Raw genomic sequence first — 27948 nt, forward strand, 5'->3', positions numbered from 1 at the left:
GTTGTTAACTCCGGTTATTCTTACTGCTTTTGGTAGAAGAGTTTGTGTGTCTCCCTTCTTTGAGTTGTGCTGTTGAAGGGTCGCTAGATGCCTGGGTTATTGTAGGCAGTGTTGGCAATGTTGGATTCCTTGGGTTGTGATTTTCCTTCTATTACTTTCTGTAGGGCTGGATTTGTGGCAACGTATTGTTTAAATTTGTTCTTATCCTGGAATGTCTTGTTTTCTCCATTGATAGTGAACGATAGCTTGGCTGGGTATAGTATTTTGGGTTTGCATCCATGGTCTCTTAGTTTCTGTAGTACCTCTATCCAGGACCTTCTGGCTTTCATGGTTTCCATAGAGAAGTCAGGTGTAAGTCTGATCGGTTTACCTTTATAAGTTACTTGGCCTTTTTCCTTTGCAGCTCTTAATATTCTTTCTTTAATCTGTATATTTTGTGTTTTGATTATTATATGGCGAGGGGACGTTTTTTTTTTGATCCAGTCTGTTTGGTGTTCTGTATGCTTCTTGAATATTCAAAGGAATATCTTTCTTTATGTTGGGGAAGTTTTCTTCCATAATTTTGTTAAAAATGTTTTCTGGACCTTTGAGCTGTGCCTCTTCTCCTTCTTCTATCCCTATTATTCTTAGGTTTGGTCTTTTTATTGTGTCCCATATTTCCTGAATGTTTTGTGATGAGAATTTGTTGGTTTTGGTGTTTTCTTTGATCAGTCCGTTTATTTTCTCTATGTTGTCTTCAGAATCTGAGATTCTTTCTTCTATCTCTTGTATTCTATTGATTATGCTTGTTTCTGTAGTCTCTGCTCGTTGACCTATATTTGCCATATCCAGCTGGTCCTCAGTTTGTGTTTTCTTCCTTGCTTCCATTTCAGTTTTCAATTCTTGGACTGTTTCCATTACCTGTTTGATCGTTTTTTCTTGGCTTCCCAGGGTATCATTTACGTATTTACTCATTTCTTCAAACTTTTTGTTATACTTCTCATCCATTTCTATGAGGGCATTTTTTACATGTTGTTTAAGGGACTCTATTGCTTTCAAAAAGTCAGTTTTTTCCTCTTCTCCTGTGATAGGGTGTTCAAGTCCTTGTGTTGTAAGATCATTGGGTTCTGGTGTTTTCATGTTGTTTTTCAGATTGTTGGGTGAATTCTTGCCTTGGCGTCTGCCCATCTCCTCTTACCGATGCTATCTATTGGGTTTGATTTAATTGTAGCGGGGCAATCTGTTCTCAGTGCAGGCTTCACTGTTTCTTGCCCGCACTATCCTGTATCCAGTGCCTCCGCCGCCCGGGCCTGCCTGCCGGTGCCTCCGCCGCCCGGAACTGTCTGTGCGCCGGTGTTTCCGCCGCCTAGGCCTGCCTGCCGGTGCCTCCGCCACCTGGGCCTGCCTGCGCGCCGGTGCTTCCGCCGCCTAGGCCTGCCTGCCGGGCCTGACTGTCGGTGCCTCCGCCACCCGGGCCTGCCTGCACGCCGGTGCCTCTGCCGCCCGGACTTGCCTGCGTGCTGGTGCCTCCGCCGCCTGGGCCTGTCTTTGCGCCGGTGCTTCCGCTGCCTAGGCCTGCCTGCCGGGCCTGACTGCCGGTGCCTCCGCCACCCGGGCCTGCCTGCATGCCGGTGCCTCTGCCGCCAGGACTTGCCTGCGTGCTGGTGCCTCCGCTGCCCGGGCCTGCCTGCGCGCCGTTGCTTCCGCCGCCTAGGCCTGCCTGCCGGTGCCTCCGCCGGCCGGAACTGTCTGTGCGCTGGTGCTTCCGCCGCCTAGGCCTGCCTCTTGTTTACTTTATTGTTATGCATGTATTGTTTGTTAATATATTTATTATTTTAAAATATATGTATGGGTGTTTTGCCTGCATGTATGTCTGTGTACCACATGCATACTTGGTGCCTGGGAAGGTTAGAAGAGGGTTTTGGAAATGGAGTTAGAGATGGCTGTGAGTGACCATGTAGGTGCCAGGAATTGAACTTGGGTCCTCTGGAAAAGCAGTTGCTAAGCCATCTCTCCTGCCTCAATGTATCTATTTATATTTTTAAGTCAAGGTCTCTGGAGATAGCTTAGGCTGACTCATGATCTTCCTGTTTCTGCCTCCCAAATGCTGAGTTTTAGAGTGGACCATTGTATCTGCTTAGTGAAGTTTCTTATTAACTAAGGGCTGAGTTTGAATATACAACGATAATTAATAACCACTTTTAAAGAAAGCATAGTTGCAACTTTAGAACAAAATTTAAGTCACAGTATATTTTGTGTATGTATGGGGTGTGTTGTCTGCAAGGAACAGAAGGCAGCAAGAGTACATTCAAGAGTGAGGGTATTGTCACAGACGTTGGGGACTTTGAACCAATGGGAAAGAAAAAATGAAGCAAAAACTACCACACTAATGAGCAGTTACCATCTGGAGCAATAAAAATGTTCCATAACTGGTTTGCAGTCTGCTGAAACTCACCCCATTATACACTTTTAATGGGTGGATTTATAATATATAAATTATATCTCAATAAAGCTATGGTTAAAAATTGCCCCAAATGCAGAATGAAAATATAAACATTTTGAGTGGGTTATAAACAAGAGTGGGGCTTTAAGGTGGTTGAAGAAAGGCATCCTACCATCCTGGCTCGTATCAGTAATAATTTTCACTAGAAAAGATGTTGCCCAAGCTGATAATCCTCAAGTTACTTCAGCTGTCTAGAGAGTAAACAGAAAACCCAAAGAGACCAGCATACTTCTGAGGGAAAAGGTCCCAGAATACAGAAGCTCCTGTGTGCCCTCTGGCATCAAGGCAAGCTCATGAACTAACTCCACCTGAAAACCACAGATTCCAAAAGCTGTTTCCCAAGGCTCAGGTCTCCTTAGCACTCCAGTGTGTTTAAAGAGAATGTAAAGAAAGAGCCAGGCATGGTAGTGTCCATATATAATCTTGTTAGCATCAGGGAGCAGAGGTACAAAAAAAGTTAAGGCCAGTCTAGGCTACGCAGTGAGTTCCACATCAGATGGAGATGGCTAATTTGAAATCAAACAAAACCAAAGGAGAATAATGACAAAGAACCACTTTTCATCATCTTCAGGTGCTAGGACTGTTTGTTTCTCTGAGTGTGGGGCTGAATTTGCTTTCTACAAATTTAACATTTGTATAGCTCTATGTAAACTCCACTGTAGAAATCCCCATAGTTCAACCCTTACCACACCCTCTGGCTTGCCCATGGAAGTCACACATACACACCTCTTTCTGGTAGCCACTAATGCATCCTCCATTTTTGAATGTTGCCTACTGAAGAATGCCACACTATGGGACCCTCTTCTGTAGCATGAATTCTAATTGTTCTTAAAAAAACTCAGAGCCAGATATTAGGGGGTAAAAGCTGAGAGATCAGAGAAGCAGTGCAGCCAGCCACTAGAGAGACCTTTTACCTCTATTGAATCCTCAGACCAAAAGGACGATCCTGTCCTGAGACTGTCTCCTCAGACTGCGTCCTCTGACTTCATCGAGCTCCTGTTTCCTCCCACCTTATATTCCTCTCCCTGTCCAGCCATATCACCCCTGTCTCCAGCTCCCTAGTGCTGGGATTAAAGCTGTGGGATCCCAAGTACTGTGATCACCTTTGTGTGAGCTCTGTTTCTCTTATAGACTGGATCAATTTCATGTAGCTCAGGGTGGCCTTGAACTAGAAGAGATCAGTCTGCCTCTGTTTCCTGAGTCTTGAGATTAAAGATGTGTACCACTACCACTGCCTGGCCTCTAGTGGCTGAGCTCTGCACTATGATCTTCAGGCAAGCTTTATTTGTTAAAACACAAACAAAATATCACTACACTTTCCTATGCAGCTTTTCACACAGGCTTTCTTCACTTAGCATGTAATATCCAAGTTCACCAAAACTACTGTTTCCTAGTAGGCACAGCAGCTTCTGGTGTCTTTTTCATAGTAATTCACTGTACAAAGCAGTACACAGTATCTATCCATGTAGCTGAAAGGCATCTGAACAGCTTACCACTCTTGACAGCTGTCAATAGTCACACACAGATTTTCCCTATCTGGAGAATAAACATTCAAGATCGCCAGTTAGTTAACTAGAAACTTCACTGACAGTAGCTGGACTGCTCTGGTTCTTTCTAGCAATGCAGGAAAGCTACCAGCTGGGCATTCCTGTCTGCTATTCTAATAAGTGCATAATGAGATCTTACTGTAATTTTAATTTCATTGCTTAGTGATTAATGATCCTGTGTATCATGTCACATGCTCATCTGCCCTCTGTATATTTCTTTGCTAAAGGGTTCAAGTCTTTTGCTCAATTTAAAACCCGGATTGCTTCGTTACTGCCAAGTATGTGTGTGGTGTGTGTGAATGTGTACTCATGAGCATGCACAGGACAGTGTCTTCCTCTATCACTCTCCATCTATTTTTTGAAACAGAATCTCTCATTGAACCTGAAGCTCACTGACTGGCTGTCTGATAAGCTCCCCTCTTCCCCAACAAATCTGTCTGTGTATAATGCATTATCACTCAGGTGCCCTTTGTCAAGCTGGGCTTTCATCACTAAGTCATCTTCACACCTCGGGTGAGCATCAGTTCATGTGCTTTTTCTGGATCTGTTTCTGGACTCTCTATCTAAATACAGAACCTCCCATAAGAGACCTTGTAAATACATATGACAAACTTGCTGGTGCCACAAAGTTGGAACCAAACTTGCTGGTACATAAAAATGACTTTATGTCATAGCATAAAGCTAAACCAAGCCCTGAAGCAGGATTACTATTCTACGATGCAGGCTGTGAGACAGGCAGCTCATTCTCTTGCCTAGGCTAGAAAGTACAAGGAGCACCAAGATTAGTCTTGATGTCATAATTTAAGAGGAGTGCTGGCAACCAGAAATATTCTTAGAGGGTGCTGAGATAGTGGAAATGGAAACCAATGAAGGCCGAGGAAAGTAGGGCTGTGGAACCTGAGTCTTGAAAGGTGTGCAATGTGAGCACTAACTCTGGACCTATGGCACAGAGCTCACTGGGAAAAAGTCACTTGAAGGAGTAAAGCTGGATCAGTGGCTAGCATCAGGCACTGTGCTGGCACTAGGGTCCAGACATGGATAGGACACTTCCTACTTTCATAAGAAGGAAGCTCCATGTGGTAAATTACTTGGATCCTATTGTGGCAATCAAGACCTAATTAACAACAGGGTACCTTTGCTTTAGGGAAGAGACTGGATCCAATGACTTTCTTTCTGATAGTGCAGTTGCCAAAGGGGCTCTACAGCTCCACTGAACAGATGACTGTCTCTGCCCTGATAGCCTCACAAGCAGACTGAAGTCATGTGAAAGAAGAAATGTGTACAAGGTGTCAAACTGTGGCTGCAGACTGAGTTTGGAAGCCAGGCTTTGGATGCTTACTTGGTCAAAACTCTTAAACCAGCACCGTTTTTACTGAAGAGTGCTATGGGATATCTTTCTGTACGCTGTGTGCTGCTCTCATTGGTTGATAAATAAAGCTATTTTGGCCTATAGCAGGGCAGAATGAAGCCAGGTGGGAAATCCAAGCAGAGATACAGGAGAAGAAGAGCGGAGTCTGGGAGAAACTGGCAGCTGCCCAAGGAGCAAGATACCAGAGCACCACCAGTAAGCCACAGGCCACATAGCGATAGATAGATAGATGAATAGAAATGGGTTAATTTAAATCTAAGATGTAACTAGTAATAAGCCTGAGTCATTTATACGTAATATTAAGCCTTTGAGTGATTATTCAGGAACTGGCAGGCGGGAGAGAAACCTCCATTTACAGAAGAGTCCCGGCACCTCCTTCAGAGAAAAACTGTGCTCTGAGGTCATCCTCTCCATTGGGATTCTGGTCTTTTGGATCACAGTCTCAGAGACTTCTACAAGAAAAGGAATCTTACATTCCTGAATTTCAACCCTTTGTGATGACAAAATGGGGAGAAAAATCAAATCAAACAGGCTCTTGTAAAGGTCTTGCTTCTGCTTTGAGATGTTTTAGGTGACCTACTGCTCTAATTAGGTTGGAAACAAGCCTGATTTCATGAAGTCTGGGATATGGTTGGAGGAAAAAGTTGCCAAGACTACTTATGATCATACAGGCCCACACTAACTTCAGAGGAGTTCAAGAATTCCTTGGTTCATTCCATAACTCATTCCATCCATCAACCACAGACACACACTGGGGGGAAAGACATCACTGGCTGACTTAGCTTTACACATCGACTTCAGGCAGGGCAGAGGTCAGAACTAAAACCATACTCCCATGGGCAGTGTGGCCTGTCCAGAAGTCAGCACTCTCTCCTTCTACCCCAGTCCTCTGAACACTGTGCTCACCTTTAGGTGAGATACTCATCTCTGTCCTTTCTACCTCAAAGTGCTTTGGTGAGGATCAAGTGAGGTAGCAGGTATGAGAAGGGCTTTGCAAACTGAGAGTCATTGCTACCTGTGTGAGACTTCCTTGCTTTGATGTCAACTTCACTACATCAAGAATTAACTAAAACCCCCAAACGCAGGGCACACCTGTGAGGGGTTTCTGTTTAATTTGAAGTGGCAAGATCTACTTCTAATCCAGATCTTTGAGATAGGGAGACACACCTTTAATCCAGATCTAATCTGGGCCATACTTTCTGCTGGACGCTTATAAAAGGACAAGGAAGAAGGAAGCTTTCGCCCTTTGTTTGCCTGCCTGCTCTTGGCTTGCTACAAGTCCATTCTTTCACTGGCTTTAGAACCTATTTCTTCAGGATTCTAGCATATACTGAAAACCAGCTGAGACATCTAGCTTCGTGAACTGATTGGATTCTTGGACTTTCCATTCACAGGCAGTCATTGTTAGATTAGGTGAATCACAGCCAGAAAGTCATAATAGGTTTTCTGACCACTGATACTAAGTTTCTAAGCCAGATCAAGTCCAGTTTAAAAAGTATAACAGGTATACTGAACAAAGCAACTCCTAGGCAGGTTAATGGTCTCAGAGAATATGGCCAGAGAAGTCAAGCACCCAAACTAAGTCAAGGAGATTTTATAGATTGTAGGTAAGGGGTAATAATTTGCCCAAGGATGGCCAAAAGCTGAGTGCTTTTGGTGGGGGGACTTGAGTGGTTGGCGGCATCAGGGGAGGAAGTTGCAATAGTCACCAAGAATGTGGAACTGGACTTTTTGATGTCTTCCCTTTGTTCAGAGACTCTCTGGGGTTTGGAGAGAGAGGGAGGAGGGAGAGGGAAAGGAGTGGGGCTTTCCAGAACATGCAGGGGCAATCCAGAGGCTCTAACCAAACAAGTCATTCTAATAAATCCCTTTTCTATGTAATATAAAGAGAGAGATTGAGGTTGATTTGAGATTGATTTATTCTATACATTCTGTTACTCTAAAGAACTCTGACTACTATACTTGCCTAGCAGATACCCAGGTACCTTATTCAACGATGCCTTGAAATATAGACTTCATGGATATCAAGTTAAGTACAATGAAGTCTGGTGCCTTAATAAAAACAACCAGATAAAACCCATGGGGTCAGAACAGTGAAGGAGGCAACTGTGAGCAGAAGCAGGGTCCTTTCCTCAGTTTGGACAGTGAGAAAGATGAATGCAAAAAGGCAAAGCAGGAAAGAATAAGGATATAGGAGGACTTATGGACCAGGTTCTAGAAAATATCATATTCCATTAATATTCTAAATAATTTCATCAAATGGGCCCTCTTTTTATTATTACCCCTACAGTCTATAAAGCACGGATCTAGATTGGAGAGAATTTGGTAATGCAAAGACATTTCTACTTGTTGCAACAGGAGAGGGGACTGCATCTCAGTGAATGAGAAAGAGCAAGGGAGCTGTGGGGCAGGGCAGGGGCTGCCTGAGGCAGCCTCTTAAACACCTTCTGCAGCTTAGGACAGAGAGAGTGAGAGAAGGAAGGAGAAAGAGGAAAGAGTCAAGGAAAGAAGCAGGCAGCTGCCAGTGCATTTCTGAATTAGAAATAATACCTTAAGTATTCTGGTGATGATTTAAACTTAAGATAGCCCACTTCACATGCTTTGTTTAACTCCATCACCACCAGACAAGCAAAGACCAGTCTTCTGAATTTCTGAAGCCTACCAAAATGAGGAGTGATGACCAAGGTCCAGCCCTGTGCCAACAAGGGCAGGACTCCAGGATAAACTCCACCACACAAAGCTTCATAGCAGCTCTAAGAAATCTGTTCCTTGGGTCCTCGGCAGCTCATGGCAGCAGGACTGCAGTCTCTCTGTAAGGGGTTCACGAGATCCTGGGTAAACCAGAGTCAGGACCAAGCACTCAAAGGAGCCATGAACCACAGTATGACAAGGGGTTGAAGGCATGGGGGTGAGGGTGGGGTGGGAACTTGACACTTGTGTTTGCACCAATACCTGAGTAACTTCAGGCTAGTTACCTGGCCTCAGGGCATCCCTGTCCCTCCTGAGAGGGATGCTGCTCTGAAAAACAGGATTTTAAAATGCTCTTTTCCTAGAGCCAATGGTACCGCTTCAAATGTGGCCAACAAAACCTGTTACTAGGGAGGCAGCTGGTAGACCGTAGTTTCCTAGCTTGGTTGAGAGGAAATACACTCACTATGTTAAGGAATTAATTTTCTAAAACACTGAAACCTTTTTTAAAAATTGTTCAAATTTGTTTTTTCAAACAAAATTGTTAATTTAATGTAGCTTCGTGGATTATGATCTGAGGTGGGCTGGTGTGCTGAGCTGGCTATGGAGAGCTACAGCCATTGGCAATGATGTGGCATCTGGAGACAGGGGCCAACTTAAACTTGTCTGCTCTGTTTGGAAACCTTGCTTTCCTCATTTTGAGGATAAGGGGTCAGGCAGGAGGTTCAGCACTTACTGTGGCTTCTCTAAATTCAGTCTTCCTGCCTCAGTCTCCTGTCTTATTCCTACCTGGCTGTGAAGGCTATTGGAAGCAGTGACTGGACTGGAAAAGACTCAAACAGTAGAGCATATCACCAATCAGAGATGCTTGTTCGAAAGGACAGTGCTCAGTTAACACTCTTATTAATGCTAATGACCATCTATACTGATGACAATTTGTTCATGGACTGGGCTTTTTAAAAAGCAGTTCTCAGAGGACTCAACAGTGTTGGAAGCAACTGCAGAGAACACTGCAGAGCACACAGTTGCCATCAGTACCAAGGTTTATAACAGGTACATTTTCTCTATCATAAAGCTAGTTACTGGGATCCCTCTAATCTGCTCACTGGCTTATACTGATCCTGCAGTGAGGGGTGGAGCCACATTCCACATGCCCTCCAGCATCTTAGAAACATTCTACCACCTGACAGTTATTTCCCTCTTCAGAGGACTTCACTGAATTCCACTTCAGTGTATAATTAGTATGGTCTAGCTAACAAGGGGCCATTGCTCTACTGAGTTTATTGTTTAAAAAAAAAAAAGTTACTCCTATCATCTAGTTCTAGAACCCATGGTTTGTATATTCGTTTTTGACAGATGTCAGTCAAATTTTTCTGTATTAGTATACATGTGAAGTTTCTGAGCCTTGTTCCCGGGGACAGCACTCATCTGCACTTCCGTAAGCTCTTCTCAAAGCCGTTAGTCTTGAAGTTGCCTTTAGATGGCACTTAGACCAGCATTTTCCATTTCCCAGGTCCTTAGTGTCCTCAAAGATCTGGGTCTTCACTTGACCATTAGCTCTCATTACTCAATCTCTTTCCCTTTAATGTTAGCCATGTGTATGTGTGTACCACCTGACGGGGATGCTGGGAATGAACTCCAGTTCCCTGCAAGAGCCGTAAGCCTTCTTAACTGCTGAACGATCTTCTCAGTATCCCCTTTTTAAAAAGAGACTTAAAAAAAGAAAAGGAATTTTAGACACATAGCAAAATGAAGAAGGCGGCAGAGATTTCCCATGTATTACTGTCCCCATAACAGGCACAGCCTATTCATTTTATAATGATGAATACATATCACTGTATCTTTGTCCAAATCCACAGACACTTGGGTATATAATATCAAAAATAAATGACAGAATCCAGTGGCTAGAAAGTATATATGTGCATTCACTGATCACTGGGGGATGTTTATAATGGAGGATATGCAAATATGGGGGTGGGGAGTATGGGAAATATCTACCGCCCTCTCAATACTGCTAAGAACTTAAATTTTTTTTTTAAAGACTGCATTCTCAGGACTTGTTCCTTCTACCCACTTCTTGACAGCTATTGACTTAATTTCTGTAGTTTTCCAGAATGCTAAATGTAAGTTCTGGTCTCTGGCCTCCATCTTTGGAGGCTCCATCCCTGTGCCCGCCAAGCCTCAACCCATCCCTGGAGGAGGGTCAAGACAAAATCTGCCAAAATCTTGACCACTCCTCCAGTCTATTTAAACTGCTATTACCCCTACCTTTCCACCCCACCCCTCTGAAAGTTCCCTCGTGGTCCTCCCCTAGCATTAGCGGCTTCCTGGTTCCCCCTCAGGGCCACCTGAGAGAGCAGGAATCCCATTAAAGCTGAATATTTTTTAATTTGGCTTGTTGTGATTTGGCTTGATTGGGATTTTTGCATCGGCAGAGAGCTTGCGTTAGGAAAATTCCTAACACTAAACAGCTGGGATCACTGTGTGCAGCCTTTCAGACTGACTTCTTTCACCAACTGCACATCTGAGATTCTGTGCCCACTTGTCTTTCTTCTTAACATTAACTACCAGGAAACCCTGTCAACCATGCTCCTGCCAAACTGACTCAGAGAAACTTCTCTGAGACCCCTACAATCAGGAGAACACATAGGGAACTCCCATTGCTCCCCAGCACTCAGGTTGTCTGGGAAACCCTTCCTGCCATGCCTGGGTGATTCCCTGCTTCCCTACTCTGGATCCACCACACCCAAGGAGAAGTTTCTGTGAGCACAGCCTGATGTGATATGCTTCATTAAACCACCAGTAAATTGAGCAACAAAGGTCTTGGGGTGCTTGTAGAGGAAGCTGTCTGGAAGCATGGTAATATTGAAGCCAGAGGACTTGGCTCCAGGCCCATGCCCTGTGGGACTCTTGGCAGCCTCTTCACCTTGCTGCCCTGGGCCTGTTTCATCACCTGTCCTTATTCTTCCATATGACAGAGCCAGAAGCCAATGTTATACCACAAAGCAAATGTAACTGGGAAGGGCTCTTTTGACTCATTTAATAGTTGGGGTGGTGACTGCCAATTAAAACATTACTGCTGGGTGCTCTCACTCTACAACCAGAAACATGCCAGGCCAATCACTCACACTAATGTTTCCTGTAAACATCACAAACTTAGATGACGCCTAGGGTACATATTCTACACACTTGCTTTACCCTGCTAAAGAACAGGAGCTTCAGGGCCATAAAATCCAGAGTCAATGCAATGTTTCAGCTTAAGAATGTAATTTTTTTTTCAGGGGCCTGGGTTCATAACCAACATTAATTTGTCAGTGACTCCTGACCTTCCAAAGAAGTCCTTCCTATCAGAAGGAGCAAACTTTGGAGCAAGTGTATGCATGCATGCATGTATAACAATAATAAAGAAAAAAAGCCAGGAATGTGGGGGAGGGGATGAGGGGAGCTGAAGGGAGAAAAGGGAAGAGAGAAATGATGTAATTATATTTGAATTAAAATTAAAAATATTTTGAAAGAAAGGAAATGAGAGTGAGCATGTGAACTTGTTGAAGCTCTGCTGCAGTCTTCTCACCCTGGCCAGAGGGGGTAAATCCACAGTGTTCCCATCATTGTAGTACCTACTGGCACAGCAAGCATCTGGTGAACCTAACACACAGCAAGGTTTGCCACAAAAACTAGACATGGCTTGCCCAGAACTTCTAAATGCCTTTGTTGTGTGCATCAATGTACTAGGGAATCTCTGTCTTAGTTACTAAGTCTCAGCTTATGAGGATCAGACTCAAGTCACAGGTGAGCATGAGCCCTTGAAATGTGGCCACTTTGAACTGAAAAGTGGCACAGGTACAAATACATACCAAACTTGCATGAAAGTAATATAGTACAGCTTACCAATAATTTTCATGCTGGTCACATGTTCAAATTATAATATTTTGGGCACAAAGCTTAAATACATACTATTACAATTAACTTGATATTTTAATTTTGTTAATGATGCTATTGGTTATTTCCATTCTGCATGTGGCCCCATCTGTGGCTTGTGTGTTCTAAGGAAGACACTGATTACTCACTAGTCTGTTTTCCACCAGTGATTTATGGATGAATCCCCATCTTGAAATTTTTTATTCTGTAAACCAAAGGCAAAGCTTTCAAATAGGAGTTCTAAGTTTGGCATACACATAAAACAGTTGGCCAAAAATACATTTACAAATGTCTATTGCAAAACCCATTTGGGAACTACCCAGAACCCAAACCTAATAGTGTGATATCCATGATAAACGCCTGATGAGAACCTCTTCGCTAAAGCACTTTCTATATGTCAGCATCTTTATAATTTTCATCATTATTTTATTTCTATTAGTAGAAAAGCTGAAGCTCAGAATTGTTCCCACCATTCAGGCAGTTAGTAGAGGCCACCAAACCATTGTTTATACCACTGACCTGCCCCCTACAACTTCTGCCCTCTGTTATAGTCACACCACCCTCTAGTTCATAAAATTTCTCCAGACACATTATGTTGTTCATTTCCAAACTATTCTCTGAAGTATACAGGAACATTCAAATCCTCTATTTAAAGGAAAGCATCCAATCTGCATGGAAGCTCAGTCTCAAGACTGCTAATGGGAAAGCATAACCTTGTACCTAGGAGTTGGGACGGAAGTAAAAGTATCCTCCCCAACCTTCAAACAGACCTTAAGGGCTGAACTCAGGTTGTCAGGCTTGTTGACAAGAGGCTTAATCTGGTGAGCCATTCCACTGGCTCCAGAACTTCCATCTTTTAATACTGATTTTCCCTTAGGCATGGAGGTAAAGGGACACCAGAAGAGGCCTCTCTATTAATGACAATCAGGCACACCGACCACAATGTAATTATTTCTGCATGTATGATCTGCTGTGCTGGAGAGAAATAAAATGCTGCCAAAGCACCATGGATTTATGGTGCTACACATGATGGATTATTATGCCCACTATTTCATCTGTTCTTTCATGCCTACAACATTATTTGCATTGAAAGCTCTTGAGGCTATTTGTGGTCCAAAGAGACTGAACACACATGCAGTGAAGCAATGAAGTGCTGAACAAGAATGAGAAAGGACCAGGAGGCCTATGGAAGATCTTATGTTCTTCCCAGACAACAGCTTTCTAAGCAGCAGAGTAGTAGGAGCCATTTCTTGGTTCCAAAGCTTAAGAAAAACAGAGAAAACCATGACAAATAGAACAAGCTCTAACACAGACCACAGCAGGATGAATGTAGAGCACCGGAGGCTGCTGTGAGCCCACAGGAAGAAGACCCGAGTCAGAAGAGGAACCAAACACCAGATCTGAAGGAGAAGGAAGAGCTCAAAAGAGGAGATGATAATTGAAGTTCACAACAGAGAGGAAAAAAAGAGAAGGAGCTGTTAAGGATTTGTAGTAAGCAGCAGAGAACTAGTAACACACTATGCACTGAGCTGTTTGCCAAGACCCATGAAGACCAGCAGCAGCTCGAGGGCATGGCTGCACAGCAGAGAGGACAGGAAGTGCAGAGCAGCAAGCTCCTTAGCACTCATCACTAAAGGGGCAGGGCCTCACTAGGCATTTTACTCAGACATTCAACAGAGCTATTTTTTTTTTTTGCCTGTGGTTTGCACATCATTTGAGGAAACCTAGCTCCTGTATCCATTTGATTTAAAGTTCTATTTTAAGAAAAATAACAAAACTCTACCATACCAGAAAAGCTACGGGATCTGAAACTGAGGAAGTATATGAGGAGCCGTGTTTAATTCCTACCTACAGAGTAGCCAGTCCCATGGCTAAACTCTTAAAAGCTCTAATGTTCTTCCTAATGTTGTCCTCTTTTCCCTTTGAGTCTCATGCTTATTTGGTGGCCTGAATAATGTCTCTATTTTCTTTCCAACATTGTGCTCTGCAGAAATTGGTTCCATGCTCTGAGAACTTCTGAAGAGTCCATCTGCATTGGGAGAGTACATTCAAGAGTATACCCAGAAGACAATCCTTAAGAAACCAATAACCCAGGCCTGCCACCTAACTTCTAATGAGGTCAAAATATCTTCTCTTTAGAGCAAAACACCTCCCCACCCCCACCCCCAACACACAGGGTGGGGGAGGGATTCCTAGGACATACAGGATCCTGAGATGCACCTTAGACTATTACAGACAATTTCCTGCCCAACTTTGGCCTCTGTTGAGAGTGTAAGGGTGTCTGAAGATTTAATGTTATTCTATTTGAGTTTTAATATTGTTAGCAGTTTATCATTTTGCATTTAACAAAATCATCTTGGGGTGGTGAGATGGTTCCACCAGTAAAGACACTTGCCACCAAGCCTGACGATCCAAGTTTGATCTTTGGGAACCATATGGTGAAAGGAGAGAACTGACTTCACTACACTGTCCTCTAACTTGCACATATGCCATAGCTTACTCCCCACCAAATAAATAAATAAATAAGAGAAATAAACTAGTTAATTAAAAAGAAAATTGGTCAGATCTGGTGATGGTTAATGTTATCAACTGGACAAATCTAGAATCACCTAGAAGACAAGCCTCTGGTGGGAAGACATTCTGGATGTGGGCAGCACCCTTCCCTGGGCTGAGTTCCTAGACTTTGAATAAGAAAGAGAAACTAGCTGAGTAATAACATTCTCATTCTCTGCTTCCTGACTGGATACAATGTGACCAGCAGCTCTTAGCACCTATAGCCAAGACTTTCTCCCTGGGATGGACTATATCCTAAGGTATTATCAGCTGAAATAAACTCTTCCTCCCTTTGTTTGTGGTACTTGCCATTTCAGCGCTGAGGAGGCTGAAGCAGTGGATTTGGAGCTCTAGGCCAGCCTGGGCAACATAGTGAGATCCTGCCAGCAGGCAGGTTTGGGCGGATCCCCCAAATTAATTAGCCAAGGAACAAACACAGTGGAAGCACGGTCAATCTTGCTTATCAGGTTATGACAGCAATATTGTTTGGGACTAAGAGCTCCGGCAGCAAAGATTCTATGATACAAAGAATGAGAAGAGGTGGAGGTCCACCTCACCTGCCAGTTCAGGCCATGGTTTCTGCTCTTTGGCTGCAAGTCCAACAGAGCTGCACGTTCAGCCCACATGGAACGGAACAGGTGGTCTCAAATCTGGTGCATTTGGTTTGTCCGGGCTTAGCAGTTATGGTAACTTTTTAAGATTTTAAGTTTTTCTTTTTACCTCAAACCTACTGTGTGGCCAGGATAGAGGTTTTTTTGTTTTGTTTTGCTTTTTTAAGAAAAAAAAATGACAGAACCGATTACTGATGCTTCTTCTCGCTGTCATGTCTGTCAGGATGGAGGCCAAAGAAAGAACCTACCACCACAGTGGAACCAAAAGAAAGTTCTAGTCCTGGTCTACTACTAGCCTACCAACCGTGGTCAAGTTCTGGCCCTTAGAAGGTTTGTCTTTTCAACTGCCATCAATTTCCAACTCACTAGGCATAGTGTTAATTAAATAGTATGTTTTAAAATACAGATCTTGGCTGAGTCAACAGAAGGTATATTCTTCTATATCACTAATAACTAACTCTGAATACCATGCCTGGGAAACTGTACACAGTACTTCCCCCACTCACTGGAAGTCCCTCAGGAGACTTTGACATTCTACTTCAAGGAAGTGAAAACCCAGTGCTGTTCTCAGAACATAATCTGTAGAGCACTGTTCTTGCTCCTTCACCCTGCCAGTACTTCCCAGGAAAGCACCCCTGGGAGCTGACACACGTGCTGCACTCATTCCAGTCCAGGATTCATGACAAGCTCCTAACAGCAGCTCCTCATTTAAAAGTGGGGGCTGACAGAAGGCATGGTAAGCACAGAAACAGGTTGGGGCAGAGTGCTCTTGAGTATGAGAGAAGGAGACTTACCTCTGCCTGGAGGAGCAGGACTGAAGCCAGGCCTCAAGCAGAGTGAGGGCCACTGCTAGCAAAGTCTTTCTTGGCCTGTGTGGCAATCCCTGTTCTGTAGCTATTTATACTGTGGCTGCACCTCACATCACCACAAGGCAACTTTCTCTGGACTCCACTCTTCCAGGCAGACAGGCAGACAAGCAGTTGCCTTCTCTGGATCCTCTGTTCATGAGTGTTCTGCTGCCCTCCTCTTCTCACAGGGACTCTAGTCATATTGGACTAGGGCTCCATCCCTACTACAACAATTAACTTTATTTTTTTTAAGGTGCGTTGGTGTTTTGCTTACATGATGTCTATATGAGGGTGTCAGATCCTCTAGAACTGGAGTTACAGACAGCTGTGAGCTGCCATGTGGGTACTGGGAATTGAACCCAGGGTCTTCTGAGAGAGCAGCCAGTGCTCTTAACTGATGAGTCATCTTTCCAGCCTCTAACCTTATCTTCTTAAAGGCCTAAATACAGTAAGTTCAACTCTCCAACTTGTTAATGTGAAGGAACACAATTTAGTCCATACTAATGCCACAGAGTGGGGTTAAAGCCTCAGGTTCCCAGGAGCCAGAGGACAAGCCTGGATCACAAAGGACAGAGGACACTATGTCTTTACCACCAAGTTTCTCCTCTCCAAACAGCTGCTGGACAAACACAACAGTTGTATAGAAAAAACACTGTCCTAACAGACAAATAGATGAGGCAAAGCTTATTTCAGTACCTTTTTAAAAAGTATCTTTTGTGCAACACTTTATGTATTGGAATGACCTTAAACTCACATCATTGGTTATGTGCAGGATAAAGGGTTTAGTAACCAAGAGTAAAAACACTCCCACCTCCCTCCCTGTCAGTAGAAACTGCTCTGGCATGCAAAGGAGCAGCAGGTTTTCCATCCTTGATAGTCCTTCACACGAGCCAGACTTTATTATAGAGACATTTAGAGTGATTACATCAACAGGACGACATACTAGAAATTCCTTTAAAAATAGCAAAAAACAAAACAAAAAACAGATGGCCACATTTGAGGGAATGAGCAGAATTTAAAAAATGAAGATTTAAAAAAAGCCCAATACACTAGTGAGTGAAATTTAACATTTTGGAGCCAGGTGACAGTGGCACATACCTTTAATCCCAGCACTCAGGAGGCAGAGGCAGGTGGATCTCTGTGAGCTCGAGGCCAGCTTGGTCTACAAGAGCTAGTTCCAGGACAGTCACCCAAGCTACACAGAGAAACCCTGACTCAACAAAACAAAACAAAACAATCAAGCATAAATAAATAAATAAATAAGTGAATAAATAAATTAACATTTTGGAATTATCCAAAGAAACACTTTCTGCCAGGGATGTGTCAGAAAAACAAAAAGTGAACTCACTTAGAAATCCAAAGGGGAGTGTAATAAAGTGAAGGAGAAAAACATGACCTCTGGTTGAACTCCATTAAACTCCCCCAAAACAAAACACAAGTTAGAAACTAATTCAAACTGGGTATGGTGACAAGCACCTTTAATTCCTGTGCTTGGGAGGCAGAGGCAAGTAGATAGATTTCTTTGAGTTCAAGGCCAGCTTGGTCTACGCAATCTACACACATAGCAAGTTCAACAGCCACATCCAGAGCTGCTTAATAGAGACCTGTCTTTAGAAAGAAAGGAAGGAAGGAGGGAGGGAGGGAGGGAGGGAGGGAGGGAGGGAGGGAGGGAGGGAGGGAGGGAGGGAATAAATAAATTCACAAGAAAGTTTTATTTAAAAAATTTCAGCTCTATGTTTAAATCACAATCCCAGAGAACCTAGACAACAATGAGGACCCTGAGAGAGATATACACAGATCTAATCTATATGGGAAGTAAAAGAGACAAAATCTCCTGAGTAAATTGGGAGCATGGGGACCTTGGGAGAGGGTGGAAGGGGAGGGGAGAGATAGGGAGGGGGAGCAGAAAAAAAATGTAGAGCTCAATAAAAATAAAAATTAAAAAAAAAAATTCAGCTCTAACATGCCAGATAGAGAACCTAGAGAGGTAGAAAGAATTCACTATCTTTCCATTCAACAGCCCCCCAGGGGTTCATTGTTAGGCAAGTGCTCTCCTACTAAATTATATCCCAAGTCTCAAACTCTAGTCCTTCTAAGAGTTGGAGGTTCTGTCCTAGCTATTATGACAATGCAAGCTTGGAAAATGACAATTTTGAAAAAGATCTTGAGCTTTTCTGTTTACCAAGCATTTTTGGATATATAATCTAAATGATGCATACATCTCAGTAAAAGAATAAGTGAACCCACATTCCAATGGGATATTTGATATTACACACTTTGGACTCCTTCCAGTTAGGCATTTTGACTTATGTATTTTTTTCTCTCTCCTAAACACTCTTTTACGTTCCATGCCAGGATTCTCTTTTTACTACAGCAGTACTTGAGCATAAATTCCAAATTGTTAAGCAAGAGATTCCTTCCGAGGACACGTGGGAAATTCAGGAAGCAAAGTGTTTACCCTTAGTAGATCTTCTCAGAGCCTTCCTGATACTTCATATTGTCTTTTTCCAGTGGACTGGGATTTATAGTTCCTTTCAAAATGACCACCAGAACTCTTTCCCCCAAAGCCTCCAGAAAGGCCAGAGTACAGCAGCCGAAGCACAGCTCCCAGAATCAAGTGTTCCTGTGTTCAAACAGCAGCTATCTAATGCAGGACGAGCCATCTAACCAGGGTATGCCTCAGTTCTTTCATAAAATGAGTGTGACAGTAACAGCAGCTTCCTCACTAGGTTCTTTTGAAGACAAAGTGTGTGTATTTATAAAGATTCAAATTCTAGCACTAGCAGTACCCAGTGAGAGTCTGAGATGTAACTTAAGTTCTCCAAACTTTAAGTACCTGGGAGGTAAAACGGTCACAATGTACCCAAACACTGGAATCCCTGCTTTCTACTCATAGACTACAGTGAAAATCAGACACAATAACTAGCTCGTTCGTGCACACCTGCACTGTTATTCTGTTTGAATATGGAAGAATCAGGAACTATGTTTAAATATATAAGGACTTTCAGTTGAGAGTGGTGTGCACACCTATAATCCCAGCACTCAGGAGTGCAGGCAGGAAGATCAGGATTTCAAGGCTAGCTAGCCTTGGCTACATGAGAGTTCAAGATCAGTCTGGGCTACTGGGACCCTGTCTCAAAAAGTCAAAATAAACAAATAAGGACTTTTAAGGCCACATGAATTTTTACAACTCAAACATTTTGTCGATTCCTAGAACTGTGAAAACCTATCACACACTTCCTGCTCTTGTTACTTGGATAAATTCTGCTCAACTACAACAAACAGATCTTGCTTTTATTAAGTTCAATGGCTTTATCAAACTCCTCAAAGACTTTCATGTTTAAAAATGAGACATCCAAATGGCAGTACCTGTCCCCTTTTCTGTCATTTTTCATTCTGGTCTGCAACAATGATTCAAATGTGACAGGAAAGTTAAAAAGAAAAACAGGAACACAGCAAGTACTGGGAAGCCAAGACTACCCAGTTAAGTGTGCTGGGATGCAAGCGTAAGAAGTGTTGTTCCCATCTTCTGGTCACCTTCTGCCTAGTTAAGAAACATTAAATAGTAGATTATGGATTAGATCTCTTAAGTGTTAAATAGGAATTCAGAAAAGAAGAGAACATGGGGCACAGAGGTTGGAAAAGCATCCGAGGAAGAGGATTTAGAGGGATGTCATCAATAGAAAAACAAAGGTTTTGACAGGGAGCAAGGCAGCACACACAGACCCACAGCCAAAGCAGATCTCCTACTCCCAGCCTCTAAGATGGGCCTGCCTGTGTAGTCCAGTAGGCCAGGCTTGCCTCAAGCTTGTTATCCGGCCTCAGTCTCCCCACGGATGGAACTCTAAGTGTACACCATCGAGCCTGCTGCTCAAGCAGTTTTCTGGAGCACAGAAGCTAAACTTCTGCAAGTTGAGCTTCAAGAGAAAGGGCAGAAAGACCACAAAGGGCTTTATGTGCAGAAAATGAGAAGCTGTACCAGCAATGAACAGAGTTCTGCATTATATGTTGGGAAGGACTGTCCCCAAAACAGGAGGACCCATTCACTCCATTCTTGCCTGTCTTTGAAGGAAGCTGCCTTTAACTTTTCAGTCATGGGTAAGAATAAGCTGACCCACACATTGTTCACACCAGGAATCTGATCCTCACAGATGTCCCAGCCCAGAAGTTTAGTAAGGTTGACAAGAACTTAATCCACTGCAGCCATTGTACCCACATTTGAAGACAAAGGGGAACAGAATGTAAAGATACTGAGTCCTTATCTCCCGGTGCTGAGACTGTTCTGAGGTGTATTTGTCTGCGAATGTGTCCTCTCTCCAGGGAAAGGCATTCCACTGAGTACAATGCTGTTGTGTTTTGAGATGGAGTTTTACTAAGTGTCTATTGTTGGCTCAGAACTTGCTATAGACCAGGTTGGCCTCAAACTTGCAGTAATTTTCCTGTCTCTTAAGAGGTTTGAGGAGTGGTCATATTTGATTGTAATTTTTCCCACTTACCCCACCCCAATCTTAAACCTGTACAAAGATTCTCGAGTTAAAGTCACTCTTTAAAGTTCTTCTATAGCTCCTCTTAAGACCCATATACACCTTATTAAAGCTATAATAACCCATTTTGCTGACACATTCTCATCGCTGAAGTCTTACTTTGGCTTGCTCTCCTTTCAGTGGAACAAAATGCACATATTACTGTCTGGTGCATTTGTTTATTATCAAGCTCTGGACATAAGAAACGATACAGGGGCTCAGGGAAGGTTGACACTTGGTGCTGATCTCTGGTCAAATTACCTTAGCCAGAAAACTCTACAATTCATTTGTCAACAGCAGTGACAAGGGAGTCTATATGCTAGCCAAGCAAAGATCCCAGCTCTTCCCTATTAATCACACCATGTTTATTTCACTTTGTTATAAATGCTTCAGTTGCAAACAGGGTCATCTTCCAGGGGCAGATTTTTAGCATTTTAAGTCTCAACTCTCAGTGGGTAGGGAGAGATGGGAAATACTGTCTGTACAATATGTTGGCGTTTTTCCTCTCTCCAGTAAAATTCAAAGTCAAGAAAAGGATCTGACGGAATGCCCTGCTTTCAGTAAATGCAGGTTTATTCATTTATTAAAGTGTCTTCGAAATTCCAGGCACGTTCGTAGATGCTTTTTATGAGAAGTCTCATTTAAGCACAATAACTCTTGCAGCAGGTAACAGTCACATTTAAAGACAGAAATTAGAGCACAAAGAACTTACATCACTTCCTTGGGGTAAAGGGTGCCCTCTGCAGGACACAGCAAAAATACCACAGACATGATCACACATCAAAATATAAGCCTGTCCTTGGGTTTTCTTGGCCAAAACATGGGGGGGGGGGCACACACTGCACCCAGCTCCTTCCTCTGCTTCCCAAAGTAAGCTCCTACACTCTACCAACAGTCCTCAGAATTCCTACCCACCAACCCCACAACTCATGCTACTGGTCCAGGGGTTCACTCCAGGAGATACCTCCTCCTTGAGGGTTGCCATTCTCCTCCAGTTCAGATTTCCAAGATGGTATTCTCACCCTTGGCTTCCTCATCCCAAGCTTTTGGCATGTTGTGTTCAGCAGCTCTTGAGGACATAAGTTCTGGAAGACATGTTCATATTTTCCATTTTCAACTATGGCTTCTATTTGGTAGCTTTTCAGGAAATGTCAGGTGAATGAATGTTAACTGTAAGAGCAGAAAGACCCCCCTAACTTCCCACCTCCAAAAAGCTACTCCCAGAGTTTGTAGATCCTATGCAACAGGATCAACTTCTACACTCTCCTAAGTCACTGTCAAGAGCCACATGGCTCCACCGTGGTGTTTTAGAATGTGCTGGGACTCAGGTCATATCACCTCATTTCTTCAAGTAATGGGTTTTGTTCTGTCCCCTCAGTTATTTTGTTCTTAACATAAGAGACTACTACACCTTAAGCAAAGAGTGGGCCACTACCAGCAGCATCTGAGCCAGCTAAGCACTGATTAAGCACATCATTAAGATCCCAATACGGAATGCAAGCATAGCAAAGCTTCATCACACACACGAGTCCTTCTACACATGACCTCCCCCCCCCCCCAAAGCTTGATTTAAAAAGACAGGTAGCAAGGTGAGAATGACTTCTCACAGCCACAATATCTGTTTCTCCTGAAAGCACTGGATGTCAGTCTCTGGGTGGCAAACCCGCAGCACTGCCTCTGGTTGAGTAGATTCACCATTAACTGTAATGTGGAGGCAGACTGGTAGGTTCTGCTTTGGCATCCTGGCAGCTAACTTGCTTGTTTTGCTTGTGGCTTGTCAGACACTAACAAAACTGTGGCACCAGTGAAGATCAACTGTGCTTCTTGTTCCCAGTGCATTTCTTCACTTTTAACTTCCCATTCTGTGCTGATTTCCTCCAACCAGGTGCTCCTACTGTCACCTCTAAAGACCCACATGGTTATGAACCTGAAAAGTCTCTAGGAAATCAAAGAGTAAGCCTCACAGGACCTGTGGCCTAATTCAGATCCTGCCAGCAGATAAGGAATATCTCCAGAGGAGTGGTGGTGACAAGTGTTGAGATAATCCCTTGACTTGAAGGACTCATGCTTCTGTATAGACAAGTCTACAAAAATCAATCATGGCATGACCACTTTGCCCCAGTCACTGTGCAGAGATGGAGGCATAAAAGCCTGTCGGAAGCAGAAAGGGTCAATCACTATATCTTGGATCCTCTGTTCTTCCTCTCCCCTATCCCTTTTTACAACTATGGAATATGTGACAGGCACCATGACATATCCTGGGATCCCAGAAGAGTCTCTGAGGGTTTTGTTCATTGCTAAGGTGGATTCACAAGATGTTACTGCAGACAGACAAAACATGAAACTGACCAGACATCCCTCTGTTGGGTAACTTCATGCAAATTACCTAACCTTTCACAAATTCTATTCTCATTTCCTTCATTCATTTAACACACTTACTAGAAACTATGACATACAAGAGCACTAGGGAAATAGCTGACATATAAAATCAACATTTAGAATATACAGATGTTGTTAAAGGACAATAAAGCGAAGGAGAAAGAAGGGGAGGGCCCACAGTGGAGGCTTTTAAAAGAGACTCCAGGCAACGCTTGAGTGCAGGCCTAAAGAGAAGATAGGTAGCATCTTCAGGGAGGAGAGGGGCAATATAAACACCACAATGCTGGTATGGCTGGTGTGGTTGAAGTGGCAAAGGCTGTTGGAGTGTTGTTGAAGGTGAAATGTGGACACTATCAAGACAGGCTGACCAAAACACGCAGGGCATCATGGGAGTCAGGGCTCTCCCATTCAGCGAGGTTAGAGTACCACAGTGACATGACTTGAGTTTAAACTTCAAAAGGAAAAATGTGTATGACTACAGGAACAAGGCAGGAAGCCTGAAAGACAAGGCTGCAATGCAGTCTCAACTAGCAATAGGAATGGCTGGGTACATTCTGAGAGAGCTGACAAGATGAGATGGAAGAATAAGGAAAAGGGTGGGCACTGGCTGGACTGGAGTGACTCCAGAAAGAACAGGTTTGAGAAAGAGTAGAAGAGCTGTTAGCAGCGCTAAACGTGAAGTACTTATCAAGCTTCCCACACTGATGCCAAGCAAGCAGATGTGTCCAGACTTTGGAGGCAAGGTCTGGGTCATACTCTCGTCTTCAATGATAAGGTCCTATATGGATTGAGATTATCATGTAAGAGGTGACTGGCAGCATCTGTTGAGGTTTTTTCCTCTTTCCTTTCCCTACCCAGCTTGCTTCTCTCTTAACCTCACCTGAGATGTAATTCCTCAGCACTGTGCAGCCAACCACTTAAGTACTGGTCCACTCACCACGTGACAGCAGTCCTGAAATGGAAAGGACCAAACTCTGGCTCTTGACATTTGCATGGGTGCTTCAAGCTTACAAACTTCATGTCTTTTCTGAGCCTACTCATTTCAGCCCATGTCAACGTTCCAATACAAGGCCAGGAAAAAAAAACTGTAACATTTCCCAAGACCAGATTTAAGTTAGAATAAAGAAAAAGAAGTCAGTTGGAGTTTGAACCTCAATCATTCTATGAAACAGATTCAAAACAGACTCAAAATAGTAAGTCCCCACATGACTGACACATTCCAACAGGGTTTTACACCTTGGAACTGGTGTACAGGGTACCTTCTGGAAATAAATCAGAATCATCACGCACTAAGGATTCTAAGAAACAGAGGTCTGTGAAGCTTGTGGAAATTCCCCTTTATCCAGGTCCTATTGTCTGTAGGAACACCAGGATTACAGGAACACTTGGGTTTCCACGGTTCTGGGGTATTCAAACCCAGGTTCATTAGTGTTCAGCAAGCACTTTACTGGCTAAACTATCTCCTTAGATCTCTAAAACTGTTTTTGAAAGTAAAAAACACTCTAGTATCATTGAAAATCAAAAGGGCCAAATACAAATGACCCATGTTTACCACAACAGCAAGATACAGCAGCAGCATGCCTGGTGTTACAGTTCCATGGTGGGAAAAAATTCTGTAACCCCTGGGAAATGCCAGTCACCTCTCCAGCTTTTAGGATCTTGTAACTCTGGGTGTAGGGTGCAAGCAGAAGTAAATTCCTTATGTGTTCCCACACATGGGTATTGGGCTGAGATGCTTCTTAGCACTGTCAGGTCAGCAACCAGCTGTTCAGAATGCTCTACTGGTCCAGCATACACCACAGCATAAATCTCAGGAGGGCACTGAGTTAACCACATGGCTTGCTTGCTTTTATTCCTTTCAGAATCCTGGTTAAATAAAATGTGTTGATTGCTAAGTACAGCTCTCCTATATGTCAAGCAGTGTTAAGAACCAAGGAAAGGCCGGGCGGTGGTGGCCACGCCTTTAATCCCAGCACTTGGGAGGCAGAGGCAGGCGTATCTCTGTGAGTTCAAGACCAGCCTGGTCTACAAGAGCTAGTTCAGGACAGGCTCCAAAAACCACAGAGAAACCCTGTCTCGAAAAACCAAAAAAAAAAAAAAAAAAAAAAAAACCAAGGAAAGAACATTTAAGAAAGACAGGATTCACCAAAGCTCTCAAGGAACTCATAGTCCAATAAAGAGTGATGGCATGCAAACATTTTCTATCAAAATTAGATTCCTTTTTTGAGATGAAAGTGGCCATTGTGCCCTCAGTGTCCTCTTCTCCCTTCATCTTCATGTAGAAATGACTGATATAATTTGTAAATTATATTATCCCATTTCATGCTGACAACAGCAGAGATTTTTCTGGTAAGAATGGCCATCCCCATTGTCCAGATGAGAAAGTTGACCCAAAGAAAGATCTAGAGACTTGCTAGGCCCATGGAGGTAATTTGCAGCAGTAGCAGGATTATAAACCACTGTTCATCAAGACCTCTACAGAGGAGGGGCTGTGTGTCAAACTGACCTGTCCATAGTTGAGCCTCTTAAGCACCACTTGTATAGCAAGTTATCTAAGGATTTCAACCAAGCTCACGCCAAAGATATAGGAAGCTGGGCGTGGTGGCACAAGGCTACAATCTAAGAACTTGAGAGACAGGCAGGAACAACAGAGTTCAAGATCATCTTGGCTATATAGCAAGTTTGAGGTCAACCTGGGCTCAATGAGACCCTGCCTCAAAAACAAACAAAAAGGAGGAAAGAAAAATAGAGAAAAGAGAAAAAGAAAGAAAAGAAAAGATGTGGAAGAGTCTGTATCTGTACAAAACATGTACAGGCTGGTTTCTTGGCATTAGTCTTTGGGCAATATAGTATAGCAACATATACAACATTTACATGTCTTTGGCACCATTAGTAACCTAAAGGTGATTTACAGCATTCAGGGTGAGAAACTTAAGTAAATTGCACATAATCCTCCATTTCATGTACGGTGTCCTGAGGGGAGTTCTGGAACCATCAAAATGTAGATGTTAAGGAAGGGCTGAACTTGAACTGCTTCTCTGCTCCTCTGTGCCCCCCTGTCTTCTGTGCCCCCTCACTGCCTTTGCCTTGAATTTCTCATCTCTGGGTCTGTCTGCTTTTCCTAACTCAATGGATCTGAAAGTCTGGTCCCTAAACCTGTAGTACCAAAATTACCCGGGAAGTTATTAAAACTAGGGTGCTACACTCCTCTCTAGTTCCAAGGGCATCCCACCACCATCATCTGGCTCTCAGGTACACAAGCTCCTGGACTAAAGAATGTCATCTGTCTGTACGGTACTAAAGTAGTGTGCAGCTGTATCTATCAAGATTCTTTGCTGCCAATTTGGGCAGAATCCTAAATCAGGGAATAACAAACTCCCATTTCTAGTCTACTTCCCATAATGCCATTTTCTTAGTTAATCCGAGTAGAAGACTTTAACCCCCTTTCACCAAGTCTTTCCTGGCTTTGGGGTCAGAGTCTATCACAGTGAAAACAACTTTGTTGCTCTATATCCTTCCTCCTTAACCACAAATCAAAACTCTAAACTCTGCTCAAAGAGGCATTAAAGGCTGACTCCATTCAGAAAAAATGTTAACAACAAAATCTGAGCTTCACAATACCACAGCTATCTTAGTTATTTTCCTATTGCTGTGATAAGACACTATGACCAAAGCAATTAAAAAAGAAAAAGTTTATTGGGGGCTTACAGTTTCAGACAGTAAATCTATGACCATCATCATGGTGGGAATCATGGCAGCAGAAAAGCATGGCACTGAAGCAGTCGCTGAGAACTCACATCTTGAGACACAACAATGAGGAAGAGAGAAAGAGAGAAAGAGACAGCTAATAGAATGGCATTAATTAAGAGAATGGAGTGGGCTTTTGAAACCTCAAAGCCCATCCCCAATGGCACGCCTCTTCCAACAAAGCCACACTTCCTAATGTGGGGCCAACAGGAAACCATGCATCCAAATATATGAACCAATAGGGTCCATTCTCATTTCTACAATTTATAGAACTTCTATAGCTCTTAAAAATTTATTACATTTATTTTTACATGTGTACATGTGTGTGGAGATCAAAAGACAACTTATAGGAGTCAGTTATGGCCTTCCACCATGTGAAAGGATTCAAACTCTGACTCTCAGTCTTAGCTGTAAGCACCTTTACATGCTGACTCATCTTACTAGACCAGACCTTAAGTGACTCCTAGATAGCAAGGCTAATCTTGAAAACAAGACTAGAACCCAGGATTCCTGATTCATCCCTTAAGTGTGCACCTACTACATCACACCAGACACTACATAAATAGTTCCCTAAGGAAGCTATTCTAAAGCACTGAGCATGGTCACTCTGAAAGGACACAGGTCTCATATCATCAGCGCTGTTGCCACATGGAAAGGCTTTCCCTACCACAAGTCCACTCCACTCAGAATAATGCAGACACATGCTCTGAAACAAAGGATGACTTCTGGAACCCAAGGCATCAAGTTTAGAGCAAAGGGCGGAGACAACACTCTGCAGCTTACTTTTCTATGTATGTAGAAATCTCATGATCGCCCATCTGCTCTCTGGGTTGGCTGGCTCTTCTCTTACAGGTTCAATGTCTATTGAAGTAACATTCAGAAGGAACAAAAAAGGCCTGTCAAAGAAAATCTGAGGTGCCGCACAATCACCCTCTCTGCCAGTCAATGTGGTATTTACGCCCAGTTCTAAGCCACATAGGAATTCCATTGGCAAAAAGAAGGAGCTGCCAGGCACAGACCCACACATACACTTGTCCATAGAAAAGGGCAGAGAAAGATCTGAACGCCTCTGTTCTGCCTCCTTTATTCTCATTTCTTAGACACTATCTCTGTTGGCACATCCCTTCCTACATTCAGACTCAGGGATAGCTTCCTCGGGAAGAGATGGAGGAGCAGAAGGAAGAAGTCACAAAGGATCTAATCTGAAACACTGATGACACCAGCGGAAGAGCCCCGGAAAGAAGCACCCAGTTAAACGTTGTCAAGCACATCCCAGAAAGCAA

General features: G+C 43.2%; 1 protein-coding gene across 5 annotated transcripts in view; it reads right to left on the reverse strand.

The window, feature by feature from the left end:
• Evl (Enah/Vasp-like) overlaps nt 1-27948 on the reverse strand; it is a 146674-nt gene that overhangs the window by 77519 nt on the left and 41207 nt on the right. For 2 of the 5 annotated variants that reach the window (XM_057782845.1, XM_057782846.1), the window contains exon 2: nt 21504-21624. The exons of the other annotated variants lie outside the window; for them this stretch is intronic. The gene's annotated coding sequence lies outside the window, so the exon portion shown is untranslated. The remainder of the gene's footprint in view (nt 1-21503; nt 21625-27948) is intronic. 5 annotated transcript variants of the gene reach the window in all.

Source organism: Chionomys nivalis, chromosome 10, assembly GCF_950005125.1.
Source record: "Chionomys nivalis chromosome 10, mChiNiv1.1, whole genome shotgun sequence".
Taxonomy (NCBI): Eukaryota; Metazoa; Chordata; class Mammalia; order Rodentia; family Cricetidae; genus Chionomys; species Chionomys nivalis.